At 43.8% G+C, this 16453-nt stretch overlaps 1 long non-coding RNA gene across 2 annotated transcripts in view; it reads right to left on the bottom strand.

Moving 5' to 3' along the window:
* Nucleotides 1–16453, bottom strand: part of LOC121324801 — a 47884-nt gene that overhangs the window by 3068 nt on the left and 28363 nt on the right. For both annotated transcript variants that reach the window (XR_005951282.1, XR_005951281.1), the window contains one exon: nt 15674–15773. This is a non-coding gene — a long non-coding RNA (uncharacterized LOC121324801). The remainder of the gene's footprint in view (nt 1–15673; nt 15774–16453) is intronic.

The raw sequence follows: 16453 nt of genomic DNA, 5'->3' as shown, positions 1-16453 counted from the left end.
GAGCCGGAACAAGCAGGAACATCGTTCCAGTACTTTTTTCTATAGACAGAACCTTGACTTAAGAATCTTTCCCAATTTAATATGAAAATGCTTATACGGGGTCCGACCGGTGTAATTTCGGTGCCTGGGCACCAATTAAGCTGTTGGGAAATCACATTAGTCTTTCCATTGAATAGGCACTGGGAACAGAAATATCAGTGTCTGATTCCCTACATACCAGTTTTGATGGTACACCCCGAATCTAAGTCTCTGATAACCTTATTTTAAATGTTTTTAGAGTCAAGAGTCACACACATCTCTTGCACAATTGTCTGATTTCAGTCAGTCGTCCTTGTGATGGAATAAAGAGAGCATTAGGGACTTCTATTAAAAAACTCAGTACTACTTTAAGAAGGCTAATAATTTGACAACAGTAAAAGTGCATCCAATAACTGTACCATAAACACAGGTTTAATGCTGTTTTATATATTGGTCTGCAGAGACCCAGGGATTGGAATGAATAGCTGACCTTGCCTTTAAGATTTTATATATATTACAAAAGCATAAATAAGTGCTACACATTTATTTAAAATAATGAAAAAGAACACTGGTGAGTCATGTTATGAACTATTGATTTTTGTATGTGCTTTGACTGATTTTTTCGTGACGAGTAAAATAAAATTGAATATCTGTGTGATTCATAATTTTATTAGATGCAGAGCTCCAGATAAAAGACGGGGGAGGATGTGATGTACTATACAGGGCATCGTGGTGATTGAAGTTCTACGCTGGTGACGACCTTATAATTGAAAGAAACAGAAAAAATGTTCCCTGAAAGAGAATTGTAACCATTACCCAATGGGTCTTTATCGCCTAAAGACCCAAATCCTGAATACTATATCAAAGCTGCTCATCAGAGCCTGTGATGCAGTCATGCCTGCACCCGAGGGCATGTACACACAGATCTCATCATCATTTTTCCTTTAAGACTGCTGCAATCATGGACGCAGTGACCTTGAAGGTTAATGGTTATATTTCAGGGAACCAGGGTTATGATAAGAACCTAATGTTCCCTATCAAGTGCGAAATGTAACCATTGGCATATGGGTGTGAATACCAAAGCTGCAGAACCACTGGAATGCCACAAGGACACAACACTGCATTGCAAATGTCTGTGACAGATGAACCCTGAAACAAAGCCCACGAAGTCACCATGCCCCTGGTGGAATGGGCAGTGAGCTTTTCTGGACGACATCTGCTTAGACAGGGCTTTACCTGTTGTGTTTGGTTGTTCTGTGTTTTATTACTGTTCATGACGTGTGTGTGTGTGTGGATGTTGTGCTGTGTGGTTTGTTTGTGTTGCTGTAAGGTAGAGGGCGTTCTGCTTTACGACAAGGGATGACATGTTCTTTTGGTAAGATGGAAGGCTGAATAAAGCGTCTTGTGAGTTCATGATAACGACTTGTTGGAGTCAGTTTTTACACCATAACATTGGCAACGAGGATGGCTGAAGTTGCACTTTCACCCCCACCTGTCTTCCTGGCACTACCCGGTGAGCCGCCTGTTCCCTGGACTTGCTGGATTTCATCTTTTCAGACGTACCTGCTTGCTCTCGATCTGGCTGATGTGAGTGACGCCCGCAAGCGCACACTGTTGCTGCACTGCCTGGGGACTGAGGGACACTGTGTATTTTACACTTTGGGACTGGCAGATATATACAGTGAAGCTGTCGCTGCACTCCAGAAGCATTTTGCCGCCTCCCAGAGCGTCCTCCTCCGACGTTTCAACTTCAAACAGCGGGGCCAACATTCTCCAATATATAGCGACATTGCAGGAATTGGCTCCATGTAAATTTGGAGCACTGTATGATGAAATGAGAAAACCTCTAGTGTGCAAGTGCGTGAGAGACTATTGCTGGAATCTGATGATTTAACTCTGGCCAAAGCCATTCAGTTAGCGTGCCAAGTAAAGTCTGCTGCTGCCTGTGCTGCTCAAATTACTGGGGCTCACTCTGTTGCTGCAACTACTGAACTTGCAGTGCAGAAAGTCCAGCCTGCCTTACTGCAACAGGACACAGAACCTGGTCTCCCTGTCCGACAAGCACAGCAACTTCCTGCTCGTTTAAGGCAGGGTTGTGGTAACTGTGGGTCCACCAGGCATAAGGCCAGAGCGCCTGACTGTCCAGCACGGGGTCAAACCTGCAGGAACTGTAATAAACTCAACCACTTTGCCAGGTGGTGTACCTCCGCACCAGCACCAGTATCAGCACCAGCCACAATCCACACTGTGCTCACAAACCCTACTGGGTGTAAGACTTGTGCTGTGTACCTTAGGGATGTCTGCCTTCCCCTGCTATTGGACACTGGGTCCAAGGTGTCTCTGCTTAATTTAGACACCTACAAACAGTTTTTTTCAAACCTGCCCCTTCAGCTCTCCTCCACTGCTCTGAGTGGTTATGGACAAGCTAGAATTGAAGTCCTGGGCTCCCTCCAACTGCCAGTGCGCTATGGAACCAGGTCTCTGCCAACCTTCCCGTTCCACGTCACACTCAAGGGGGCCAACCTCCTAGGTCTTGACCTCTTCATGGGGCTCGGTTTCTCATTGACAGACAACTGCGTCACGGAGATCCTACTGGTCACCTCCCCCCAGCAACGTCAATGGCCAGAGCTGTTTGATGGCTTGGGCTGCCTCGCCGCCTTCATTCACCAACCCAGAGTTGACCCTGTGGTGACCCCAGTGATCCAGCAGCTGCGCCGCATTCCCCTCGCTCTGCGGGATCAAGTATCAGCTGAGCTGAAGGCACTACTGGATTCTGAGATTACTGAGCCCATCAACGCCTCAATATGGATCTCAAACCTGGTGATAGCCAAGAAGAAGTTGGGTGGGCTCCGCATCTGCGTGGATTTGAGAGCGGTGAACACGGCCATCATTCCGGACAAATACCCACTTCCAACAGTGGAGGAGCTCACCACCCAGTTTTACGGTTCTACGGTTTTCAGTAAATTGGACTTACGCCAAGGCTACCTCCAGGTCCCCTTACACCCTAACAGCAGAGACCTCACCGCTTTTGTTACGCATGCTGGCATTTTCCGCTACATCCGCATGCCTTTTGGTCTGAGCTCAGCACCCAGCTGCTTTCAAAAGATTATGTCCTCTGTCTTTGCTGGTGTCCCGGGCGTGTCCCTCTACCTTGATGACATCGTGGTGCACGGTGCCTCCATCCATGATGAGCACCTCTGCCAGGTGTTTCGCATGCTGGCCAAGCACAACCTTACACTTAACGAGGAGAAGTGTGTCTTTGCCATGCCAGAAATCGAGTTCGTGGGGTTCTGACTGTCAGCACACGGCATCTCCCCATTGTAGTCCAACGTGGATGCAATCCACCGCATTCCGGAGCCCAAGACGGCTGCACAGCTCGCCTCCTTCCTAGGAATAACTGCATTCTACCTCTGCTTCCTGCCGCAGTACTCAGTCACAACATCACCACTGCATCAGCTGCTTAAGAAGGAGGCTCCCTGGGCCTGGACTGCAGATTGCCAGGAGGCCGTGTGTCTGCTGAAGTGCCAGCTCACCACTGCACCAATCCTGGCACACTTCAACCTTGCAAGCCCCACCCTGGTCACCTGTGATGCCTCTTTCATGGAGTTTGGTGCTGTCCTCTCCCAACTCCAGGACGGAACGAAGAGGCCTATTGCTTTCGCCTCTTGAGCATTGAGCCATACCGAACAGAGGTACTCAGTGGGGGAGCGTGAGGCACTGGCGTGTGTCTGGGCATGCGAACGCTGGCACATGTACCTCTATGGCCGGGCGTTCATGCTCCGCACGGACCACCAGGCTCTTACAGCCTTGATGTCCACCTCAGGTAGAGGACACAGACCGCTCCGGCTGTACAACTTTAAGCTCCGGTTCACCCAGGGCCGTGACAATGTGATAGCAGACCTGCTGTCCAGAGCCGTCATTGCTGCTGACCCTGTTGGCCAGCAGGTGGACATGGAAGACGACCTGATTCAGCTGTTGCACACCCCTCTTTAGGCTGCAGTTTTTCTCCTTGAGCTCCAGCAGGCATCAGCGGAGGAGCCCCTATTCGGTATACTGCATTCCTACATCATAAGTGGATGGCCTGCTTGGGTGCCTGACGAGCTAGCGCCGTTCGCCCGGATCAAGGAGGAGCTGTTGTGCTGGAACGATACTTGTGTGGCACGGGGTCACTGCACAGTCATGCCGAGAGCTCTGCAGGCACGAGTGCTGGCTATGGCACATGAGGGACACCTGGGCATTGTCAGGTTGAAACAACGATGTCGGGACCTTGTGTGGTGGCTTGGTATCGACCATGATATTGAGGTGATGGTCAGGGACTGTACGGCCTGTCTGCTCAGTGGAAAAACTGGCCAACCAGCTCCGCCACCCCTGCAACTGCTGACCTGGCCATCCAAACCATGGGAACACCTGCAGATGGACATCTGTGGGGAAATCCATGGCATACCCCACCACCAGCGCTTCCTTGTGGTCATCTATGACCTTCATTCCAAATGGTCTGAGGTCTTCCCAGTGGGCTCAGTCACATCCCAGGCCATTATCAACATCTTAGACACCGTCATCTCCCACTGGGGACTGCCTCAGGCAGTTACCACTGATAATGGGCCGCAGTTCGTCTCCGCTGAGTTCTCCGCTTTCCTCAATGACAAAGGGATCAAGCACATCTGCACAGCTGGCTATCACCCACAGGCCAACAGGGGGGTTGAGCAGTTTAATCAAACCCTCAAGAACGGCATCCGAGCTCACCTGGCCCAAGGTTGCGCATTTCAAACAGCTCTCCTTCAGACCCTCCTGCATTACAGACCGACCCAGCATACTACCACAGGGGTTTCGCCAGCGCTGCTAATGTTGGGGCGGGAGCTACAACTGCCATTAGATAGGCTGTGCCCACCTCAGGCTCATCCTGGTGCACCCGTTGCTCACACCAGGGTCCGCCAGCGTCAGCGCCGCATGAAGCAGTGGTTTGACAGAACACGCAGAGTGAAGCCCCCTGACATAAACGCCTCGGACTGGGTCAGAGCTAAATGGCCATACCATGGAGACAAGCTCCAGTCCTTCTGGTCCCCCCCCGCTTCATTGTCAGCCGCCAGCTGGGGCCAGCCACTTTCCAGCTCCAGGACGGGTCCCGTTGGCATGCTAGCAGGCTACACAAAGTGTCACCTCCGGGATTTCAGCCAGTACCCTTTGGCCACTATGGAACTGGGTTCTGCCCCTCCAGTACAGATGCTGTGGCCGATGGGGGGGGCCCGCAACTGTTGTGCCGGCAGCATGGCCAGGACAGGTTCGTCAGCGTCCGGGCTACTTGCAGGACTTTGTGACCTCCTTCCACACTTGAACCCTGTGCGGGGGAAGGGGGGGAAAATGTTGCTTTTGGTTGTTCTGTGTTTTGTTACTGTTCATGACGTGCATGTGTGTGGATGTCGTGCTGTGTGGTTTGTGTTGCCGTAAGGTAGAGAGCGTTCTGCTTTACGGCAAGGGAAGACATGTTCTTTTGGTAAGATGGAAGGCTGAATAAAGCATCTTGTGAGTTCACGATAACGACTTGTTGGAGTCAGTTTTTACACCATAACATTTCCATAACAGAAAAAAACTGTTCAGACTGCGTCCAGCTCCGTCTGTCAAAGTGTTCTGTCCACATAATACGCAAGTGCCCACGGGGCAGAGCATATGGAGCTGTCACTCTCTGTCAGACTGGAAAGGAGGTGGATGGAAAACTTCCAATTCCACAGACTGGTTGACATGAAATGTCAAGATAGTTTTCGGCAAAAGTAGCAGGATTGCTAAGAAGCATAATGGAGGCTTCATGAGTTCATCAAGCAGCACATTAATCCTCCAGTGAGGAACAATGTCCTTCATAGGCGGCCGAAGTCGCCAAATCGCCTTTCAAAAATTACCCCGCCAGGAAGTGAGCTCCTGGGGAGACTGAATCAATTCTGAAATGGCAAGCTGAAATAGTTGCCAGATAAATCTTTAATGTAGAGGGGGATCTCCCCTTGTCAAACAGAAATAATACAAAACACAAGTTATTTACACGTAATGTAAATGTTATAATTTTTCTGGTGAATCTTTTAATGGTGTATTTTCAAATCCATACACATCTCTTTATTCTTATTAGCTCTGTAGCAGCATTCTGTAGTAAACGAGAACAGCTGGAAGAAAATACACCATGAGACCATGAGACCGGAGACATGCCTCACTTGTGTCATTGCATTGTATTTGGTGCCCTCATGTGGCCACACCCCATAATGTGGCCACACTGCCAATAACCCCATAATATATCTGCAGATAGTCAGGTGGGTACTTTGTAGTGAAAAAACGAATTCAGTGGCCAGCACACCTTTTTGCAAATATATTGTAGCAACCTGATTTGTACAGCCGGTGTTGTAATCAATTTTGTATCCCCTCAGACTGCTGTATCCCCTGGCACAATGAGCGTGCGTAAATCTCGGCTGATTCTTCTGCTCATGCCTGAGGTGAATTAGACCAGAGACCAATGTTGTTATGTCCATGTTCAGTGTACTAAAACGGCCAAGTCACAATATTCTAGATAACTTCCTTATATATGTTGTTCCATTTTAAACCTGTTGTAGCAGTGCAGAAGATACCTGACTGTGGACAGGAGAATGCCCTGCTGAGAAATGTTTGGGGTTAAAATCATGCATGAATGTATTAGTGTTTAGTTTTAATGTGGTTCGGCAGGGGGCGATGTTAGCACCTCGTCTCTGCAGGACTCATGGTCGGCAGCAAATGATTATTGACAAATAGGCTGTCGACCGTGCAGGTTAAAAACTATCACGTAGAATGTGACCGTCTCCAGATTGATTAGTCATAAATTAATCTGGTGATGGCCACATGTAAAAACCTGCAGCGTTGGCCAGGGACGCGGGAAGTGGGAGTGCGGCCGAGGGAAGGGTGCGGTGGCAGTGTGGCCGCACTGGTAACTCTTCTCGTTAACTTTAGTTAATGCCTGCAAGAAAGTCATGAATCAACGTTTCAACCAATTGGTACTGCCGTGTGCGTGCTGTCATTTAGTGTTTCAACCAGTTAGCACTAAGCATCGCTATTCAAGTGCGACGTTCATTGTTCCAACCTATCAACACCAAGCACTGTCATGCGAGAGACAGCGTTTACTTACAAATGTGTCCTGACCTAGCAACTGGTTTCGCTACGATAACTGTGTGTTTAATGTTAGCTTAGTTCGGGGTGGTGCAGCTGGGGGCTTCCAATTTCCTGTCAATTAGTACCTATTCTCTATTTAAGCCCTGATCACTTGCACCTTTGCTCTCTAGTGTTTCTACCGCTAATCTACACTTGGTTGCCTTTCACTGGAGGTCACTTCTCTGTGCAGCGATACCAAGATATTATCAATTATTTTCCTACCTGCTCCAGTGATTCTTCTGATCAATCAGCTTCTCTGTTCGGCTGCAGGAGCTCCAGAGTTAGTCTTTCCTGCTCTGTCCAGCTTCCAGCCCAGCAACAGCACTGTCCAAACCGCAGCTTCATTCCTCAACTCGTCCACATCTTTATTAGACAGACTGGCCTTCCACTAAAACCTCCAAAGCTCCTTCAACAAGACATCGACATTCCTGTCGTCAGCGTTTGCCTTGCCATAACTCCTATTTAAATCCAACAAAGCTGTCAGCTGAATCTCTTTCTTTACTCCTCTTCCTCCACCTTTTCATACATGCCTTTGCATCGGTTGTCTCTGGGGGTCAAGTGAGTCTCACTTCCCTGACCTCGGAGCTAGGCAGAGCCTCCCTTTACCTTCAGGGGGGGTTCCCACCATGTGAGTCAGAGCAGACCCCCAGCCCAACTCTGTCCTTTTGCAGCTCCTGCGCTTATCTTACCTCACTCAAGGCTCTGTTCTATACTCTATGTCTTGTTCTTATTTCAGTCCCAGGCCAATTGGGGGTCTAACGAGTGCCCCTTTACAGAAGTCTCAGATGCTGGGTACCTCTGTCTCTGTCTCTCTCTCTCTCTCTCTCTCTCTCTCTCTCTCTCTCTCTCTCTCTCTCTCTCTCTCTCTCTCCGAGAGGAAAGTACAGGGTAGATGGCCCTGGCAGAAGGAACTTCCGAGGGTCATAAGCCTTGTATGTGTTTATGGTTGCTGGGTCCTTCGCCCCCGGGTTGTGTCGGCATCGCCGCCCTCAGTCAGTGACCACTTTCTATCCTAGCTTCAATGTCCAGCTTCGCTGGTCTGCTACTAGAGTGGGCCTTGCCCGCTCCTCTATCCTAGGTCCGGTCCTTTCTAGTCGGCACTCTGTCCTACTTACTGCTCCCTTCTGCTTCTTCTGCCCTATCTTTACACCCCCAGCTCACGCCCTGTGAACAATGTTTGATGGCAATCTCTGTAACTTCCAGAACCACATTTAAACAGTCGAGAATAAAGGACATTTAACTGTTAACATGTGTCAATATATTTCTCAATAAACAAATCATAACCCTCCTGTGTTCATTTTTACTAGTTGTAAGAACCAGTCCACGTTCTGTATGACACTTTTTAGAAATCGTACTCTAAACTGTATTTGTAGTGGTGCTGTCTTCTCTGTCGTGTTCCCTTTTATAACTGTTACTGCAGCAGGCCAGTGAGGCACGATCATTTCCATTAATAGCTCATACTAGTACTGTATTTGGAATTTGAGATTTTTTTTTTTAGTATGGATTCAAGTAGAAAGTGACATTTTATGTTTTCAGTAAGAACTCAGAAGAGACATTCAATCATTAAGGTATATTAACAAGATAAGCTTACCTCTGTTTTAATGGATGTATAACTGTGTTTCTCGCCAGGCTTGACAAACTGCCATTTTCATTTTTAGCTTCCAGTAGAAAATAGTTTTTCCATAACTATTGTTGATTGTTACATTCTGAGTTGAATATTGTGCAATTGACCGCAGTGTCAGGGGGAAGTCCCGCAATGTAAATAGAAATGCAAGCCTTTTATAAAGGAGGGAGTGGGTGAAACTACAAAGAGATAAAACAGTCCAGATAAAAACAAAATCAAAACAAATCAATTTACAACGGTATTGACTTAAATCTTTCACTCCTAAAGAATTACAGATACAAGCAACGTGACTAGCTCGACTGCTAGCACAGGTTTATCTGTATCCCCGGATTGTAATTTAAATAGTGCTCCTTTTAATGCAAACACATAAGATAATTAATACTTCAAGTCGTTTCTTTGTTAATTCTACATGTTGGCATTTGTTAAGAATTTAAGCGGTGTGTAGTGTAATGACTACATCCTCCTTACAGTAAGAGGAAAGCCACCAGCTTTCATTAAGTAATGTAGAGCTACAAAATATTGAGCTCGAATTAATCCAGCCCGTGGTTAAACGGTTCTAACTACGGCTTTAAAAGGCAGGTAGAGAGAACATAAATAAATATAAAAATCTACCAACTCTATGTTAATAAGTAACAGTTGCCACCAAATGCCAAGCAGTAGTGCACTGCCTTTAAAATTGTTACTTTGTTTCCCAATGCATCTAGACAACGACTGTACAAAAGGCGAGCGATTAGCGGGTGTCTGGAACATGTTTTCAAATCTGATCTGTCTATGTTAGCGACCAGCACAATTTATAATTAAAAGTGTAGAATTGAATGAAAGCATTTTGGTGCAGAAGATTCATGTATTTTATTTGTATTTATTTTAAAAATACATCTAAGGACAGTACATCTGATTTGCTCCGTAGTTAATATGTAGTCTATCGTCTTATAGACTTTGTGCCTCTGTTTCTTAGGAAACTCACTTGGTCTGTGCATATTTTGATGGTGAAATGCACACAAAATTATGATTTTGTATATATTTAAATATTGCCCAAAGATGCATTCCCACTCTTTGGCTTTGCCTGAACGAGGTTGGGTGTTCAGGGAGAACGAACGGGAGAGAGAAGTGAGTAAAAAATATAAGTAATTGCTACTCATGCTGCATTTGGACCCGCACGATACTTGTTTGTTCAGTGCTTGTTTGTCTGTGTTTATTATCTTTTGGTTTGTTAAGTGTTTTTGTTTTGTTTAAATCTTTTCACCTGCGCGGTTGACAGTCAGTTTGTAATTAATCATTCGCTGCCGATCCCGCATTCTCACAAGATGTCTGGCAGAGAGGAGTTGCTAACATCGCCTCTGCCAGACCACATTTAAATTACAGCAATACATTCACCCCAGTGGCCCACCATGGCATATGGCAGTGGGGGTTAAGCAAGCCCATCTGAAACATAACATAACTGAAAGGCAGTTAAACGAGGCAGTCTTCCCAGCGACAGCGAGTGGGAGAAGTACAGGCGTGGAAAAGTACAGAGCAGTTTCGAAGCAGAAAGGAGAAATTGCATCTTGAATTGCTTTAATCAGAAAATAGAGGACATTGGGGAAACACAGCAGCAGCTCAAAGTCAAACAGCCGCGTGTGTTTTTCTGATAACAAACAAGCTGAAACTCGGAGCAGCTGATTCAAATTCAGCGCCGTTTTGAGACACGGGCGAGGGGAGGAGCCAACAGCACAGCAGAACAACGCAGTTAAACGAGGCAGTCTTCCCAGCGACAGCGAGTGGGAGAAGTACAGGCGTGGAAAAGTACGGAGCAGTTTCGAAGCAGTTTGAAAGCAGGTTGACGGCTGCAGAAGAAACTAAACTTAAAAAAAAAAAAAAAAAACCTCAACATGGTCTTCAAGCCAGTAATCTGTGACACCTGCTTGATGTGGGAAATCCGAGAAAACCCAGCGGAGCTAAACCAAGTGTGCGTAAAGTGCCGCGCGATCCAGGATTTGCATAAACTAGTAAGTATGCTAGAAATGGAGCTGGAAGAAGTGAGACAGCAACAGGATCTTGAGGAACTGGCACACCCACAATTCATGGAAGTCTGCATCACCCCTAACAGACTGAAAGCCACCAGGGAGATAGAAGGTCAGAACAGCTGGGTTCAGGTAGGCAGAAGCAGGGAAAAAAAGAAACTTCGTCAAACACAACCACCAGAAATCAAAACAACCAACAGATTTGAGTCACTTCAGAATTTTGATGAGCAGAACCAACAACAAGAGAATGAAAGGAACAACATCCAGGACCCTATTGACAGTGGTGACCAGACAGCAAAAAGAAGGGAGGTCATGATTGTTGGGGACTCCATATTGAGAAACACAGCAAGTTCAATTCGCAGTTTGGACCCCCTTACTACAACAGTGTGCTGCCTTCCGGGAGCCTCGGTCAAGCACATCCTAGAACGAACAGGAGACAACCCGGTAGTAGTCGTCCACATCGGTACAAACAACATTGGAAGAGACAGACCAAAATCCCTGCAAAACAAATTCAGAGAGCTAGGAAGGAAATTAAAAGAGAAAACCAAAACTGTGGTATTTTCTGGTATACTACCCGCACCTTGCAAAGGACCATATGGACAGCTGGAAATAATTAATCAAAACGAATGGCTGAAGACGTGGTGCACACGGGAAGGCTTCACCTATCTTGATCATTGGACCACATTCTACAACGAGGACTATCTGTATAGACGGGATGGACTGCATTTAAATAACAAGGGAACTAGTCTACTCGGAGAAAAGATCCTCGAGCAGGTTCGGAAGCATTTAAACTAGAAAGGAAGGGGGGAGAAATCAACAAAAAAACAGAAGGGAGACCGCATCAAAACAAGAACAACAACTCAGGTAAGACAACCATTAAATGTATTTATCTAAATGCTAGAAGTATCAGAAACAAAATTCTAGAACTTGAAGCTACTGCACTAACAGATAACTATGATGTGATAGGTGTTACAGAAACGTGGTTGTCTGAGAGTGATGGGGACGAATATAATATTTGTGGGTATACACTGTATAGGAAAGACAGGCAGGACAGAAGAGGAGGAGGGGTAGCGCTATACATAAGAAACAGTCTTGAAGCCCAGGTGTTAAACCTGGACAAAGAAAATAAAACCGAATCAATATGGGTCAGAATAACGGACAAAAATTCAAAAGGCATAATAATAGGAGCATGCTATAGACTGCCAGATTCAGACGGTGAGCACAATAATCTGTTATACAATGACATTAGAAATGTGTGTAGCAAAGGAGAAGCCATACTAATGGGGGATTTCAACTTCCCCCAAATAAAATGGGAAAACCCGGTGGGTAGCGCGAAGGATGAAATAGAAATGGTGGAAATGACAAATGACTGCTTCCTAACACAATTTGTGAAGGCACCCACTAGAGGGGAGGCATGCCTTGATTTAGTCTTTTCAAATAACGAAGATAGAATAACTAAAACAGAGGTCAGAGAACCACTGGCAAACTCAGACCACAACATGGTCTCATTTGAAGTGTTTTTTAAATCCCCAAAAGAAATGACTAAAGCTAAGGTTTACAATTTTACAAAAGCAAACTGTGAAGGTATGAAACAGAGACTAACAGAAGTAGATTGGAGTAAAATAGAGAAAACACCCACAGAAGAAGGATGTTTGTTCTTCAAAAATGTAGTACTAGAGGCACAAAACAATTATATCCCTAAAGTAGACAAATCTAAATGTAAAACTAAATTGCCAAAATGGTTTAATAGATCAATTAAAAAAAATATTCAGCGAAAAAAGGCACTTTACAGAGCATTAAAAAAGGACCAAAAAGAAAGTACGCAGAAAGAGTACACAGAACTGCAAACGCAAGTCAAAAAGGAAGTTAGAAAGGCCAAGAGAGAAATAGAAATAAACATTGCTAAGGGAGCTAAAACCAATTCCAAAATGTTTTTCCAATATTACAACAGCAAGAGAACATTCAAAGAGGAGATTAAATGTTTAAGAGATACAAATGGCAAAATCGTAGATGAAGAAAAAAAAATAGCAAATATGTTAAATGATTACTTTTCACAAGTTTTTACAAAGGAAGATACGGACAACATGCCCCACATGTCATCCAGTTCCTATCCAGTTTTAAATAACTTTAGCATAACTGAGGCAGAAGTGTTAAAGGGACTAGGAGCTCTTAAAATAAACAAATCCCCTGGGCCGGATGAGATCCTCCCAGTAGTACTCAAAGAAATGAAAGAAGTAATTTACAAACCGCTAACCAAGATCATGCAGCAGTCTCTTGACACAGGGGTGGTACCGACAGACTGGAAAATTGCAAACGTAATACCGATCCACAAAAAGGGAAACAAAACTGAACCAGGTAACTACAGACCAGTAAGCCTGACTTCTATTATATGCAAACTTATGGAAACTATAATAAGATCCAAAATGGAAAATTACCTATATGGTAACAGGGTACTGGGAGACAGTCAACATGGTTTTAGGAAAGGGAGATCGTGCCTAACTAACTTGCTTGATTTTTTTGAGGATGCAACATCCATAATGGATAATTGCAAAGCATATGACATGGTTTATTTAGATTTCCAGAAAGCTTTTGACAAAGTCCCGCACAAAAGATTAATTCTCAAACTGAACGCAGTTGGGATTCAAGGAAACACATGTACATGGATTAGGGAGTGGTTAACATGTAGAAAACAGAAAGTACTGATTAGAGGAAAAACCTCAGAATGGAGTGTGGTAACCAGCGGTGTACCACAGGGATCAGTATTAGGTCCTCTGCTATTCCTAATCTACATTAATGATTTAGATTCTGGTATAGTAAGCAAACTTGTTAAATTTGCAGACGACACAAAAGTAGGAGGAGTGGCAAACACTGTTGCAGCAGCAAAGGTCATTCAAAATGATCTAGACAAGATTCAGAACTGGGCAGACACATGGCAAATGACATTTAATAGAGAAAAGTGTAAGGTACTGCACGCAGGAAATAAAAATGTACATTATAAATATCATATGGGAGATATTGAAATTGGAGAAGGAATCTATGAAAAAGACCTAGGAGTTTTTGTTGACTCAGAAATGTCTTCATCTAGACAATGTGGGGAAGCTATAAAAAAGGCCAACAAGATGCTCGGATACATTGTGAAAAGTGTTGAATTTAAATCAAGGGAAGTAATGTTAAAACTGTACAATGCACTAGTAAGACCTCATCTTGAATATTGTGTGCAGTTCTGGTCACCTCGCTATAAAAAAGATATTGCTGCTCTAGAAAGAGTGCAAAGAAGAGCGACCAGAATTATTCCGGGCTTAAAAGGCATGTCATATGCAGACAGGCTAAAAGAATTGAATCTGTTCAGTCTTGAACAAAGAAGACTACGTGGCGACCTAATTCAAGCATTCAAAATTCTAAAAGGTATTGACAGTGTCGACGCAAGGGACTTTTTCAGCCTGAAAAAAGAAACAAGGACCAGGGGTCACAAATGGAGTTTAGAAAAAGGGGCATTCAGAACAGAAAATAGGAGACACTTTTTTACACAGAGAATTGTGAGGGTCTGGAATCAACTCCCCAGTAATGTTGTTGAAGCTGACACCCTGGGATCCTTCAAGAAGCTGCTTGATGAGATTTTGGGATCAATAAGCTACTAACAACCAAACGAGCAAGATGGGCCGAATGGCCTCCTCTCGTTTGTAAACTTTCTTATGTTCTTATGTTCTTATGTTCTAAAAAAATCAATAAATAAAATAACCTTACTCAGTTTTGCAGATGTGTTATACAAAATTAACGAGGATGATTAAAGAATGATAATAATAATAATAATAATAATAATAATAATAATAATAATAATAATAATAATTTCAGTTTACTTTTGTCAGTATGTTGTTTTTTATCCATATTAGTTTATTTGAACAATCAATCTGAAAATGAAATTTGGGGGCGGGACTGCGATGCCTTATTTGCTGATAAAACCGTGCAGTATTTCATTTGATGAATTGATTTTATGACTATCACCTTAGTCAGGTGATAATAATTCATAAGTTTTTAGAGCAGTCTGCCGTCTGTATTTATTTCTTATTCCGTAATTGCCCAAGGTAAAAAAAGAATGACATTGTTTAAAATGCTTCTGCCCCCTGTTTCCCGTTTTTTCTAATTTGTTCAGATTTTTTGCGCTATTGAAAAGGGGCATTACACTTTTCATGGGCTATAAACAGCAAAACTGCTACACATTTTTGGATTGCACCATAATCCAGAGACACTAATGACTCAATAAGGATCAGCTGAATCAGTGCTGTAGTGGTAAATACACTGTGTAACTCCCCTGTTGAACAGACAGATAAAGATGGACACATACATTCAGGGTTCATACAATTTTTCTGATACAAATTGCAAGGACCATTTTGACTATTTTCAAAGACCTAATATCAGAAGTTTGACATTTTCAATGTTAATAACTAATAACCAACTGTAAAAATAAAGCTTTGGCACTATTTTATTTAACTGTATAATAACACAAATCTAAATTATACTCACTTTGAATGCAGATACGTTCTGGACCAGTAAACTTTCTTATTCAATAACACTAAGTCAGTTTTGGTACATATACTGGTTTCATTCTAAAAGCAGTATAACAATTCAATGTTTTAATCAATATCAGAAGCAATTGTCCAAGAATTGTGTGTCTCAATCATACACGCCTAACTTTGTTTTTCAATTAATAGGCTTTAAGAAACCAACAAAATTGGACACGTGTTTCAGCATAAAATGTTCAATATGTACTTACTGAGCACACACAAACCTCACTACACAATGATTAGATAAATAAACTTTATTGATGAAGTATGCGAAGCAAATGAGCATAGAACAAACAATCTGGCATAGCACCTACCTGGATTGAAGATCCCCTACCTGGCAGTAGGACGAGGCAGGAGACTTCCAAAAATGATCCAAGCTGGTCTTAATGCCACGAGTAGTAAATGTGATGTTGACTGTAGGAATAAAAGTGAGAATTAGGATTGAATGCAGCCCAGATTGGGATCTGCTGCATAGCCATGTTGTGAAAGGTGAATTTAAAGAGTAAGCAGGCTCCGTGTTGTGAAAGGTGAATTTAAAGTGCAGGCTTGGACTGACCAGGAAACATTTAACACACAGAAGAGGAAAACAAAACCCCTAAATTATTCAGAGGAAATAAACCTGTGGGAATCTATGGCTAAGTGAAATACATTTGCTCCAGGCTAACAGACTGGGAACTAAAGAGAGGGTTATGAACAGAGCAAGTTAAGTGTGTTTTTAAGATCAGTCTTGTATACAACTGGTATGCTTTGGAAGATAAGTGACCTAATTGCTTGATGAGGTGGTCCAGAATTCCTTGACGGGAAGCAGAAGCAGTTGCTCCAATTCTGAACAAATGGCCCAAATATTTTGGGTTTGTCCATCCTGTCATACCTAAGTTGTAAACTTCATTACATGCAAGCAACATCAAATGGCACAACCAGTGCCAATGGCATCTCTGCACAGAGATACAGTTATAATTAAACTAACAAAGAAAAATAAATACGGTTCTTTTGAAGGTAAGTATTCCCTAATTAAGGCAGTTCAAAATACTGAAGCACTGGTCTAGAAATGCTGTAAATGTGTTCTGGATTTTGGGATGGAACCACATAACAGT

This window comes from Polyodon spathula, chromosome 12 (assembly GCF_017654505.1).
Source record: "Polyodon spathula isolate WHYD16114869_AA chromosome 12, ASM1765450v1, whole genome shotgun sequence".
NCBI lineage: Eukaryota > Metazoa > Chordata > Actinopteri > Acipenseriformes > Polyodontidae > Polyodon > Polyodon spathula.
The sequence above is the reverse complement of the archived record's forward strand: the minus strand, read 5'-3'. Positions and strand labels throughout refer to the sequence as shown.